The sequence below is a fragment of the Onychomys torridus genome, chromosome 6, assembly GCF_903995425.1.
Source record: "Onychomys torridus chromosome 6, mOncTor1.1, whole genome shotgun sequence".
In the NCBI taxonomy this organism is placed as follows: domain Eukaryota; kingdom Metazoa; phylum Chordata; class Mammalia; order Rodentia; family Cricetidae; genus Onychomys; species Onychomys torridus.
Window position 1 is genome coordinate 122,466,979 of NC_050448.1, and position 13,946 is coordinate 122,480,924.

The window sequence follows — 13,946 nt, forward strand, 5'->3', positions numbered from 1 at the left end:
CATTGCCAGGCGCCCCCCTAAACAGTTCAAGCTAAACAACGGTCTTGCCTATTCAGGGGGTCTAGTCCAGTGCCATGGGGGTTCTACAACTATTGGTCCACAGTTCATGAGTTTCCACTAGTGTTGCCTGGCTATCTATGTACATTTCTCCATGTATGTTTCCCCATCATGGTCTCAATGTCCCTTACTCATAGCATCCCTCCTATCTCTCATCAGTTGGACTCCTGGAGCTAGGCCTGACACCTGGCCATGGATCTCTGCATCTGCTTCTGTCAGTAACTGGATAAAGGCCCTATGATGGCAGTTAGAGTATTCACCAATCTGATCATTGGAGTAGGCCAGTTCTGGCACCCTCTCGACTATTGCTAGTAGTCTAAGGTGGGGTCTTTCTTGTGGATATCTGAGAACTTCCCTAACACACTATTTCTCCCTATTCCCATGATGTCTCCAGTTATCATGGTATCTCTTTCCTTGCTCTCCCATTCTGTTCCTGTTCCAGCTCAACAATCCCATTCCCTTATGTTCTCACCCCCCATCCCTCGCCCTCCATTACCGCCCCCACCACCACCAGTTTGCTCATGTGAATACCATCTATTTCTCCTTCTAAGGGCAGTCTATGCATCCCTCTTAGGGTCCTCCTTGTTAGCTAGCTTCTCTGGAGCTCTGTGTTGTAGTCTTGTTAACTTTTGCTTTATATCTAATATCCAGTTATGAGTGAGTACATACCATGTTTATCCTTCTGAGCCTGGGTTACCTCACTCAGCATGATATTTTCTAGTTCCATCTATTTGCCTGCAAATTTCATGATGTCATCGTTTTTTACTGCTGAGTAGTACTCTGTTGTGTAAATGTACATTTTCTTTATCCATTCTTTGGTGAAGGTTCTGGCTATTATGAATAATGCTGCTATGAACATAGTTGATCATGTGTCCTTGTGGTATGATTGAGCATTCCTGGGGTATATGATGCCCAAGAGTGGTATAGCTGTGTCTTGAAGTGGATTGATTTCCAATTTTCTGAGAAACTGGTCCATGGCAATTCTTATAAAAAGAAACATTTAATTGGATGTCTTACATTGCAGAGGTTCAGTCCATTATCATCATGGTGGGACATAGTGGCATGCAAGCAGACATGGTGCTGGAGAGGTAGCTGAGAGTTCTACATATTGATACCAAAGCATCAGGAAGTGAAATGAGACATTGAGTGTGGCTTGAGAATATATGAGACCTCAAAGCCCACAGTGACACACTTCCTTCAACAAGGCCATACGTACTCCAACAAAGCCACATCTCCTAATAGTGCCATTTTCTATGAGCTTATGGGGGCCAGTTATATTCAAACGACCACAAAATTCTAATGTTTATTTCTATAATGTGAAACAGGAACCCATGTATGCACATAAAATCATAATGCCACAGGAGGGAAAAATGAAACCTCAGAGAGTGCACTGGGGAGTCGGTAAGATGGAAGGTTAAAAAGAAAGAAAAGACAAACAACAAAAATTTAAATTGGGACCAAAGAGATGACTCAGAAGTTAGGAGCACTGACTGCTCCTCCAGAAGACCTGAATTCAGTCTCAGCACCCATGTGGCAGCTCACAACTGTCTGCATCTCCAGTTGCAGGGGATCTGATACCCTCACACAGACATACATATAGACCAAACACCAATGCACATAAAATGAGAAGAAATAAATAAAATACAAAAATACCCTTTTAAATCATGATATTAGAATATGGTGAATGTGCAAAGATGGATAGGTATACCCATGAAAACTGGATTGAAAAAAAATCCAGAAAAATACCCATATATTATATATAATATATTGTTTTTATATTATATATGCTTGCATTATGAATATACATACATGCATATATGTATGTACACATATTTGTATGTGTGTACAAATATATATGAAATCATATATGTGTGTGTGTACATAAATATATGAAATAACTACCTAATTAATAGTGAGTGCAGATCAATGTGTGCTTGGTATTGTCTTTTCAGTAACAGATATGACACCAATATGAAAGAAAATTATTGGAGAGGGATAAACCTACATATAAACCATGTCTATAAGAAAGCACAGGTGTGCTGTGAATATATGTTGCTATGATTGATTGATAAATAAAATGCTGATTGGCCAGTAGCCAGGCAGGAAGGATAGTGTAGGCGGGACAAGCAGAAAGGAGAAGGTTGGGTAGAAGAGGGATGAGTGAGGATCATCGCGCAAGCTGCCCTGATGAGTAGCAAGATGTAAGGTACCAGTAAGCCACAAGTCACATGGCAAGGTATAGATGAATAGAAATGGGTTAATTTAAGATATAAGAACAGAGAGAAAGAAGCCTGCCATGGCCATACAGTTCATAAGTAATATAAGTCTCTGTGTGTTTACTTGGGGGATGCTAGTGGGAGAGATTTGTCCTGACTGCCGGCAGGCCAGGACACAGAAAAACTTCAGCTACACAGATGCTCCTCACAGCCTTGGGAGAGCTGATGGTTTCTTTAAGAAGGAAACAAAATGCATTAATGAGAAACATGAACATTGACAAATTACATAATATTTCATGAATTTTTAAAAACTCAAACATTAAGACAATGAAGCAAAAAAAAAAAAACCCACAAGAATAAATTACCAATACATATGCTGAACCATGACTATGATATACTACAAACTAAAAAATTAGATTACAAAGGGCTATACAAACCAGAAATGTAATTAGTAAAAAACCTGAATAAGCACATTCCAAGAAAGAGAAGCAAAAAGACCAACAGGGTTATGTGTGGCAAAATCATCTACAAAATGGAACTCATGTCCACACTGAGATGTGGGTATAGATTACAATTGCTATATTAAACAAACCAAGTATTGTCAAGGATACAGAGTGACTAGAAGACTCATGTTTCTCATGGTAGCAGGAGTTGGTACAACTACTTAGAAACAGTGCTTGGCAACATCAACAGATATTATATTTTGAAGTATTTGGGGTCTGGAGAGATGGCTTAGTGGCATCTTGGCTCTCTTACACAGGACAAGGCTTGGTTCCCAGAACCTACAGGGTGATTGACAACCATCTGTAACTCTAGTTCCAGGGGATTTGATGTCCTCCTCTTCTGACCTCTGCAAGCACACACATGGTACACATATAAACACATAGGCAAAACATCCATATACATAAAAATAAAAAACCTTTAAAATGTACTATTATTTTATTATTCAACAATCATATCCATAGTTAAATAATGAAAGTCATTTATTATTTCTATTCATTGATACACAGAGAAGGAGAGAGGGAGAGAGAGAGAGAGAGAGAGAGAGAGAGAGAGAGAGAGAGAGAGAGAGAAAAGAGAGGGGGAGAGAAAATAAATAGAAATAAATATGAAAGCTCTTCAAAGGGCTGAAACAGAGCTATGAACTATACCACTCCTGGGCCTATACCTGAAGAAATCTAAGTCAGCCTGTAGCAGAGATACCAGCACATCCTTGTTCTGTGATACTATTACTGATAGCCAAGTCCTGGAATTAGCCTAGGTAGCCATCATCAGATGAATGTATAAAGAAAATGTGATTATATATATATATATATATGCAATAGAATTTTATTTAGTCAAAAAGAATGAAACTGTACACTTTTCAGGAAAATAGGAAAATGTATGGGATTGGAGCTTACTATGTTAAGTGAGGTAAGCCAGACTTAGATAAATATCATGTTTTCTTTAGCTTTCAGAATCCAGATACAAAATTTGTGTGTGTGTAGTATGTGTGTGTGTGTATATAAATATATATATATATATATATGAAGTATAAAAATATGAAAGGGATTTTGGAAAGGACTGACAGGACAAGAGAGAGTGTAATTGTGGCTAATTAATATTTTCGAAGTTTATTGTGTACATATGACAATCTCATAACAATTCTCATTACATTGCAATTAATATATGTTAATAAAAACATAACCAAAAAACAAGAAATAACCCAAAGTTGCCAACAATTGAATGGATGAACTGCAGTACATTTCATACACTGTGTAATTCTGCAGAAATGAAAATATGAACTGTTGCTATCTGTAAAAATGTGAGTGAGCAGCACAGATAAAATGATGGCTGAAAACAATCCAGATGTGAGAGAATACTTACTGGGTGTCATTAAACTCAGTTCAGGCAGAGGCCAAACTAACTTATTGTGACAGAAATCAAAATAGCCATCATCTCAGGAGTAGAATATTGAATCTGAAAGGGCATTAGGGAGGTTTTGTTCTACATCTTGATCGTGGTAGTGTTCACGTGATATATACATGAACATCTACTGACCTATTGTCTACGATGTCTGCATATATGTTATATATATCTTATACTTAAACAGCAAGCTAAAGTTGCTGGAATTTTTAAAATCACATATTACAAATTCTCACTGATATACAAATCATGGATCAACATTACCTGTTGAATCCCAGCTATCAGGTAAATATACCATACCAGCTAATGGCAGCTTCCTGAGTTTTCCAGTATGTGGAAAGCAATTCAAAGCCATCCAGTACGTGGCTGGGCCAAGAACTTTATTGTGCCTATAATGAAAGAATAATGCATACCAGATCACTCACTCTGGCAAGACTCCCAGCACAGCCACAGAATGGTGTGTTACACCATACATAGTTTTACATAATATCCTACCTGTCTTTAACTATGCCCAGCCTCTCTATGTGTTTCTCTACCCTCTCCCAAATGACAGCTGTATCCAACTGAAGGCCTAAGTTCTTGTGTTCAACCTCTGGCCTTACTGATAAATTATTCAATGGACTTTGCACTTTCTTCTATTTTCTATCCACAGTACCAGTGATGTGCTCTCCTCTCTGAATATTGTTTAACCATCTGTTAACCCAGTCTTCTCCCCATGGGAGTTAGTAGGGAGGAATGATTTGAAGGTTCTGCGGAAGTACTTTACAGTTGTGGGTAGTCCATTAATTGTTGATTTTCTTTGTATTCAGCATTCTGCATCTATCTGTGGTTTTAATTGATGTAAGCATGCCCAGGGGCTTGTGTTGGGCCCCCTGTATAAATCAAACAAACAAACAAATAAACAAATAAGTGAAGTATGTCTCCCTTGGAATAAATAGATAACACAGATTTCTCAATCTTGAGAAAAATTTTTTTTTCAATTGTGCTTCTAAGTGTGCTCTGAAGTGTGAAAATGAGGGGTATAACTGAAGTTTACAGAATTAAATAAAAAGCAGTCATTGCTGAAGATACAACCACATCACTGTTTACATCCCTTTTCTTGATTCCTGGGATCTGTTACAATGGATTAGCAAGGTTTCACCATTTCTACCCCTCTTATTTCAAGTTGGTGGGTAACTTCTATTGTCTGGCCGTTTTGTGGGGAGGAAGAGAATTTCTTTTGGCCTTTCAGTTAAGATCAAATGTGGAAAGCCAACCAAAAAAAAATAATAAATTAAAAAAATAAATAGAGAGAGAGAGAGAGAGAGAGAGAGAGAGTCATCCAAAGGAAGGAGATTTACAAATGGAATGAGCATCGATGGGCAATGAAAGGCGTTTCAGAACCATCTTTCTTCTGTCCGAAGAAATGTTTGCTACTGCAGGAGTACAGAGCCAGAGAGGAGGCCAGACAGCTCTGGGCCGGCTGCTGGATGCTGAGCAAAGGCTAGGAGTGTGTTTCTGGGCTTCTTGCCTTCCCATGAGAATGAGGTGTCCAGGTAGCAGCTGCTCCCTGAACTTCTGAACCAGAGTGTAAACGGGAGAGGTGCCAGGCTGGGCCTGAGCAGTTGACTGTAGCTGGGCCTCCATCTGGCCCGGACAGAGGATTGTTACAGGGCCTTGAGATTTCATTTGTATTCTTCTGCAAGGACCATGGCTTCTGCAAACCTTCAGAGGTCGTTATCATAAAACTCCAGAATTAGCCGAGTGTTTTGGGGTTGGTATGTGATCTCCTGTGTCTCTGCTGTCTTGGGGCAGGCCACAATTCTGTCACAATTCCTGAGAGTTGATTAAGAGTTCAGAGGAAGGTCCTGACTAAGCTTGCTGCACTATGTCGAAAAGGCAATTTAGCATAATATAAAGACGTTGAGCTTTGAAGTCTGTCAGACGTGAGTTTGAAACTCGGCTCTGCCGCTTCTTAGTCCTATGACCTTAGGTCTTCAACCCCCATTAACTTATCTGATTGACTACAAACGGTACTGATCATTTCTTGTGGTTAAATGAGATAGTATCTCATAGTTAGACGTCAAGAAATGTTTATTACTTTCCAACCCTTGAGCTCCATAATCTAATCCACCTTCCATGGAGCAAACTTGCTAATATTTATATAACCTTATTCAGCCACTGTGCAGTTGGTTCTTTGTGTGTTAAATTTTCTCTGGTTGGATGTGACTCCCCAGGCCAGCCCATGGCTGCCTTTTCAGAGCCTAATTCCATCACCTAATGTGTTTACTCTAACACTCAGCTTTGCATCAACCACAAATTTGATCAGTATGTTGTCCATTTCCTCATCTTAATTGCTAATAAATATACTGCAGGTGTTTCATTAGGCAAGCTCTCAGAGTCCTTTGGAGTTTAAGCTCGCAAGTATACCACAACACTCACATGTTCAAAGAATATGTAGCTTTTTCATTTGCACAAAGAGATCTAATCTTTCTCACGAGCTGTCTACACTAATGTTTTGCAGGTAAAAATAACTTTATTTTATCTTACGTGTTCATGTGTATGTATGAGGTATAGTCACATGTGAGTGGCACCAGATGTCAACATTAATTGTCCTTCCTTGGGACCCATCCCTATTACTTTGATAGAGTCTCTTATCGGTCTGATACTTCCTGATGTAGTTAGGCTGGCTTGCCAGTGAGCCTCAATAGTCCATCTGTCTCTGATTCATCGGTGTCACTGGGATTATGACCACACACCAATACTCCGGCCTCTTTTGATGTGGGTTATGGGGGACACCAAACTTAAGTCCTCATGTTTGTGCAACTAATTGTTTACTTAATAAACCATCTTGCCAGGCCCCACATAACTTTAAACTTTCCAGCATTTCATTTTTTGACACTTTCAAAGGTTTTCATTGGACTCTAACACAAGGAGGTGAATCTGGGTTTTGGATTCTCTTCTCTCTCTGATCTTTAAGATGGCAACAGACCAGTTTATATAACTTGATGGAGTTAGGTTAGGAACTTGGGGTAGATGCTTCTAAACTTAGACTGGATATTTGGACTAGTTTTTATTGCATTTTGGTAGGTGTGTGGGATAACTCTGCCTACACCCTCTGCTACTGTCCAGGCTGCAGTTTTTGGCAAATGTAAGTCAACATCTGCTCTCTCATACAGTTAAGTCCCTAAGAGAACGTAGCTATCTCCTTTGTGGACATGGACCTCCATTTATCGTCTTGGCCTTACAAATCCTCCAAGAACGGGCTCTGATGTCCCCCGGGTCTGTTTTGGAGCTCTAGGCTGTCCCTTGGGGACAGGGCATTTGTGAGCCTCTCACCGTCTCCCCATTGAGAATTTCATCCTGGGGCCTCTCTCCTGAAGACACTGAATTGCATGGGTCTGTAGTCAGTTGTATGACTTTGATAGCCAACTTGGCCATCTACCACCTGAGTGACCTCAGCAGAGCTACTTAACATAATTCTGTCTCTGTTTGCTTATCTATGTCCCAGCTCCTGATGGTCAGCTGTGATAGTCCTTGAGAAGGGGAAAGCTCCATTTCTAGGAGACTTCAGCTTTGTGCGGTCTACAACCATGTCACTGCCTTTCTAGATGGGAGCCTGCAGTCACGTTTCCCCGTGACCACTTTTCCTGCTGTCTCCTGTCTTTTCCTTCTGCAACTACCTGATGGGACAAGCTTCCTTTGTCTGTCTCTCTAGAAAGCACATTCCTTAGAACTGTTATCTAGTGAGTCAGTTTGTTTGGTAATGAGAGCTTAATAACATTATAATTCTTTTATCTGCCCACAGAAATTTGATTCTCAAATGTATTCCCAGCTTGTCAACTCGAAACAGAATTCAGCTTTGAAATGATGCAGAATGATGATCCTCAAGTGGATAAATAGCATTGATTCAGTGAGGGGAATTCATGAGATGACTGGATATATGGATAGTTAAAAAGTATACTTCGGCATTTATATCTAATGTGTTCTCCGACAATTTCATACATGCATATAATGCATTCCGGTCACTCTGTCCATGCTGTCCTCTCTCCCACTCTGACCCCTGTCACTCTTCCTTTTCACTATAATTTTCTCTCATACTCATGACTTTGTGTTTTGTTTTGTGCCCCACAGATTTTGCTTAGTGCCTCCTCTATGAGTAGGTTTGGAACTAACCAACAGAACCCGGTGGTCTCACCAGTGAGTTCACAACTAGATACTGTTCCTCCATCACTCCTAGAGTCTGTTGTCATCAATAGTGCAGTCAGAAGAAGTAACGCCCGACGAGCTGCTTGCCCATCCACAGCTGACTGTTGGGTAGATCAGTCCTAGTAGCATTCCCGGGGCCTTAGCTGTTGTGAGTTCATGATTGTCCATGGCTGTGCCATTCTAAAGAGATGGTGATTTGTAGCCCTTTGCTGTTGGCGGGTATTACAGTCTTTCTGATTCCCTTTCTTTAAGTATTGGTAGAATTATTCTTATAATACTGATGACAATGGTACCATTTTATGTATAGACAGAGTTCAGGTAAAAGTGAACCTCTCTAGTAAGGGGGACTAATGGGAGAGGAGGCCGGGAGAAGAGGGAATCGTTGGTGTCTTTGAGGGAATACACTCAAAGTGCATCATATACTTGCATGTACATGCCTCATGCAGCTTGTTGTGTTGCCTACTTCCTCTTAGCTGTGATAAAAATACCCTGACAAAAGCAACTTCAAAGAGAAAGGACTGACCTTGGTTTATATTTTTAGGGGAATGTAGGCCGTTACAGCAGGGACAGCATGGTGACAGGAGCAGGTGGCTGGCAGGTCACATTGCACTTAGGAAGCAGGGAAAAAAGCAGGAAGTGGGTTCATGCTATAAAACCTCAATGTCCACCCACAGTGACAGACTTCCTCCACCAAACGCTGCTTCCTCAGTATTTCAAAAAATATCCAAACAGTGCCACCAACTGAAAAAAGTCAACCATTCAAACATGTGTGTCTATGGGGACATTTAACATTCAAACTATAACACGTATGTAATAAAGTAAATTAAAAAACCTTCAGAGATCTTATTTGTACCCACTACTGTAAGAAATGTGGCAAGAAGAGATTTGAGTTTTATAATCATGAATGTCTGAGCATCAGGATTTATTTCTTGCTACTGTTATAAGAAATAAGAATGTCAAAATTAATATTAACTGAGCATCTATTTGGTATCTGACACTACAGCAGAAAATGTACAGGTATTTCATCATTGAAAACCATTAATTGATCTTCTTCTGGATCCCAGATAGTTTAGGAGGTAGTAGGATTGCTAAAAAGCCCTGTCCTGTTACCTGCTACATATGATGGGTATCACTGTCTTCCTTTGTAGAACTGGGGTTAGTGAATGGATCAGAGAAGCCTAGCAAATTAACTTCACAAAGTCAGCAAGGAGCAAACCTAGGACTCTGACCTCAACACCCAAGTTCTTTGCATGTGGTAGAACTACAAGCAAAGTGTCAGAAACTCTGGGGACTTCTAGTCTGTAATCTAGCAAAGGGTTCAAAAAGAATAACAATAGCATTAAATTCCATATGACAATATGTTGGTGTGCTAATGAGTACATTTATTTTAATCTGGAAAGAGAATCTATAGCTTTTCTCAGATTCTCATCAAAGCTCTTTGGAAAGTCTTTTTTTTTTCCTTATGTGTTATGGGCAAGTCCATCTTATCATTACTATGGCTGTTCATATCTATTTTCTCAAGTCCATTGGCGGGAAAGTTCTAAGCAGACAAGGTGGCTGTGCATTAATGAAAGAATACTGAAGATGGAGAGAATAGTGTTCAAATGAAATATAATATTTTATGTAGTCAGCATTATATTGTCAAAACCATAGCATAGGTCTGCTTTCTGCCTCCTGCATGCCATGTGCTTGAATCTATCCCAAATGTTCACTGTAGCCTGGTCAGTGGACATGTGGGAGTGTGCTTTGGTTTACTAATGGTGAAAAGAACAATGGTGTGATTTGCTTCATGTCTTATTCAGGTTAACCCTGGCTCTCATACTAGTAACTTTTTGACATGCGTAGAGGAGACTCACTGGAAGAGAAAAAGAGGCCTTGTTTGAGGCAAGTGCTTAGGTGCAGTTGACTGCTGATCTCCCTCATACTGCCAGGAGCCTCTTCAGCATCTGAAGTTAGTTGGTCACACTCTGCTAAATGTGATTATGTCTGTGGATTGGAAAATCAGGGAAGTAGGGGGAGCAATAACTGCTACTCAGAGATGGGGAGGCCATGTCTGTAAACTTCCAGATGGAAACAGTAAAGCAGAACTGAGTGTCATCCTGAGGCACCTCACAGTGATTTGTTTATTATTACTGTTCCTGTCTATTTTCCTATTTCTTCCTTGCTGTGACATACTTGCCCATAATTCTTACATTTGGGTGACTGAATTGTGACATTGCCTATCTCATTTTTTTTTCCATGCAAAATATCTTATTTCTTCAGCATAGGATGTTAGCTCAGATGAGTAACTTTGAAAAACAATATTATTGTAGCTTTGGCTGAGCACCTCTAAACAGAAAGGAACAACACTGCCTCCAGCCCTTTTATTCTGGGAAATATGATTTAACCAAGCCCATGTTTAGCATAGCATAAGATGGAGAAACAATTAGAGATGTCACATGTATTTGCATTTTTGATGACATTTGCAATGTAAATGGCTGAATAATGGAAGACTTTGGGAGGAACATTTGTTCCCTTCTGCGCCCCTGTACTTTCCACAGAGGACACTGATTTGATGAAAGTAGAGGTAAAACAGAATAGATAATAGAGGTGAGAATGTTATTTTAATTTTGGATTAATGCATTCCAGTTTTATTGGACGAGGTAGGAAGGCATAGAATAAATGTCACCCGAGTGACAGGTGCTAAGTGACTTGCACATATGCGCGTGTATTTGTCTGAGAATGTGTTAGTTGTAGGGAAGGAGTGTGTCTTCAGAGGGATATTCATGTTCTGGGTGTTTGTGTCTGGTTTTTCTTTGAATGCACATCTCTGTCTGGTGTCTGGTGACAGTAGCCTGTGGGGACGTCTGGGTGAAATCTTTCTAGGATATCTATGGCAATTGCATTTCTTGTGTATGTATTTGTTCTCTGTGGGTGTATGAGTGGGTGTTTACTGGGAATGAGGATTTAAAATCATAATCTCTTCTAATTAGAAAGGTCTTTATAGGTCACTGACTACCACATCCTATAGTCATAATCTCCTGACTGTTGGGAGAATGAAAGACTAAGTTGGAATACATAGCAAAAGGGAGAGCTTCTTGGTAAAGCTGGACTGGACAAGTGCCACCAGACTCCTGACAGGGTTCTAGACCAGAGGTTCAGTGATGGATAAGGCATTTACTTCCCTGGGAAAGCTTTGTCCTCAGGAAGGCTTAGTGTAGGGACATGGACAGCCATTCAATAAAATCTCAATGATTTAACTTTGTTGGCTGAGTAGTGTGGAGGAAAGTACAGGATTCATGGAAAGCATAAAACAGGAAAGCCACAGTAGGTGGAGGGATTAGTGAGGGCTCTAGTAGGAAGTGGTATTTGAATAGAACCTTCCAGTCATCTTGCACAACAGCGCTGTTGGGTGCTGCACACACCTCCTGTGAACAGTGATCAATGCTGTCTTCCCCTGCACAGGGGAGTGGATTCTGCTTCAGTGCCCCACTTTGTACAAGGGTGGTAATTAGCAGCACCCACCTCCCCCTGCAGTGGTGATTAAGGCCTCCCTGCCCTGCCCACCAAACCACACAGTGATAACATTCATGTGAAGCCCACATGTATCTTTTGTTTCTCTAATCCTTCATATAAAGCCTACTCTGGTAGTTTAAACAAATCTTTGTGTTTTAGGGTAAACTAATGGCCAGAGCAAAGGTATACTATACTTACTCCAGAAACTTTTGATTTGGGGAGTATATAATAATAATAATAATAATAATAATAATAATAATAATAAATACTCTCAGGTATTGTTGGACAGCTCTGTCATGATGAGTTCCTGCTATGTATAGGGTCTCAGAGTTCTTTGCTTGTCTTCTGGGCAGAGGATCCAGAATCTGAGATGGTGTTATACACTGGGCCTTGGACTGGCACATCACACTGCTCCTCGAGTATGTGTCCGACTTCATGGGAAGAGTGGGAAACACAGTCTGTCTGCTAAGAAGGAAGGCATAATGCATCCAGGAGAATACTTGGCAGTCTCCACACATAGCTGTCCTTTTGCAATGCCCACAGGAGATCAGAACAGTGCCTTGAGTCTGACACAGGGAGCTAGCTACAGTTTTGTTTTAAGAAAGGGAATTGCATGACATAGGATATTGCAGATGGAAAAAACCAACTTCTTTTGCACTAAGATATGAACTAATTGCTATGGCAGTCCAGATGTCTTAAATTTCAGAGAATTTTCATTCTGTTCTATATCTTGTAAATACTAAAAATCATTGAAAGAAAAAAAAATCCACAATCATTTGTATTTCAAAACTGTAATATACTGTGAACCAGATGGGAAGAAATTCCAGGATAAAGGTTGGTGCTAACATTATTCTAGTTATGTGTAAGTCCTTTCACAAATCTGTGCTTAACACCTTTCCTTTCTTATGCTTCCCTGTATCCTAACCATTCCCACAGCCTCTGGTTTATGAAGTTTCTCTGAGAGATAATGAGGTGATAACATTGGTGACCTTGAGAAAACAATGTCTTCTGCTGATGAGCAGCATTTCCATCAGGTGGGGCAGCCTTCATGATTTATTGTGTAAAATAGTGACAACAATACTGCAAAGAGAGAGAATGTATTCCTGCTCGTCTCCCTAGACAAAAGGTTCTCATTTTGTAAGAATCCACTTATAGTGTCTTGGTCAAACATTCTCTGACCCACTTGGACAGAACTGAACATTCCTTCCTTTGTGTCCACACTGTCCCTGGGAAATATCCACTTGCAACAATATATGTTTATATCCATCTTCACTCTCCGTTGACAATGAAAATATGCTTGTTCTTCATTTACTATTTTCAAATACCACTTTCAAATTCTCCCTTTCTCCTTTCAAACACTCAGGAAATACTTGCTGAAGAAACGGACGGGCTGATGAATGCAGTCCAGTAGCTCGTCTGTGATGTTCATTGGAGAAAGGAAGCATTCTTGAGGGGTCAGCCCCTCTCCTGTTCTTGGCTTGGCTTCCTCTTTCCTTTGGGTCTCAGACCTTGGAGACCCATGGTTTCCAGATCCAGCTACTTAGGTCTGCATTCAAATCTGCCTCACCCGTGCAAACAAACACACTTGCAGTGTCTGCGCATGCATGTATATTGCGCTTCCTGGCAAAAGATGTTCAGGAGGCTTGGCATTGCTAGAGGGAAGCCCATCAAAGAAAAACGCAAGGAGCATGACCTACTTTCAGGAGATTTTTCTTTCATGACAGTCTGAGATGTTGCCAGGTTTGGATGACCTCTAGCATAAAAATAGTAACTTCCAGAGTAGGAGGTCTGAGAGGATGGATACATATAAAAAGGGTTTAGCATACAACTTGGCACAGAGTTGGTACTCCATCAAGACTGGCCAGTCTTTCTAAGTGGCTACTACTGCCTGTCATGTCATTTTGATGCAGGCTGTGTGCCAAGACCCTTTCTAATGTGGTACACCCACATTCTGGAGGACAGAAAGAATGACGTCAAGTTCATACCTTGCATTGCATCAAAATTTATCAGGATTAGTTGTTGACCCCAGTACCATTCACTACCTATAGCAGCGAGTCTTTTCAATAACGTCTGAAGAAAAAAACA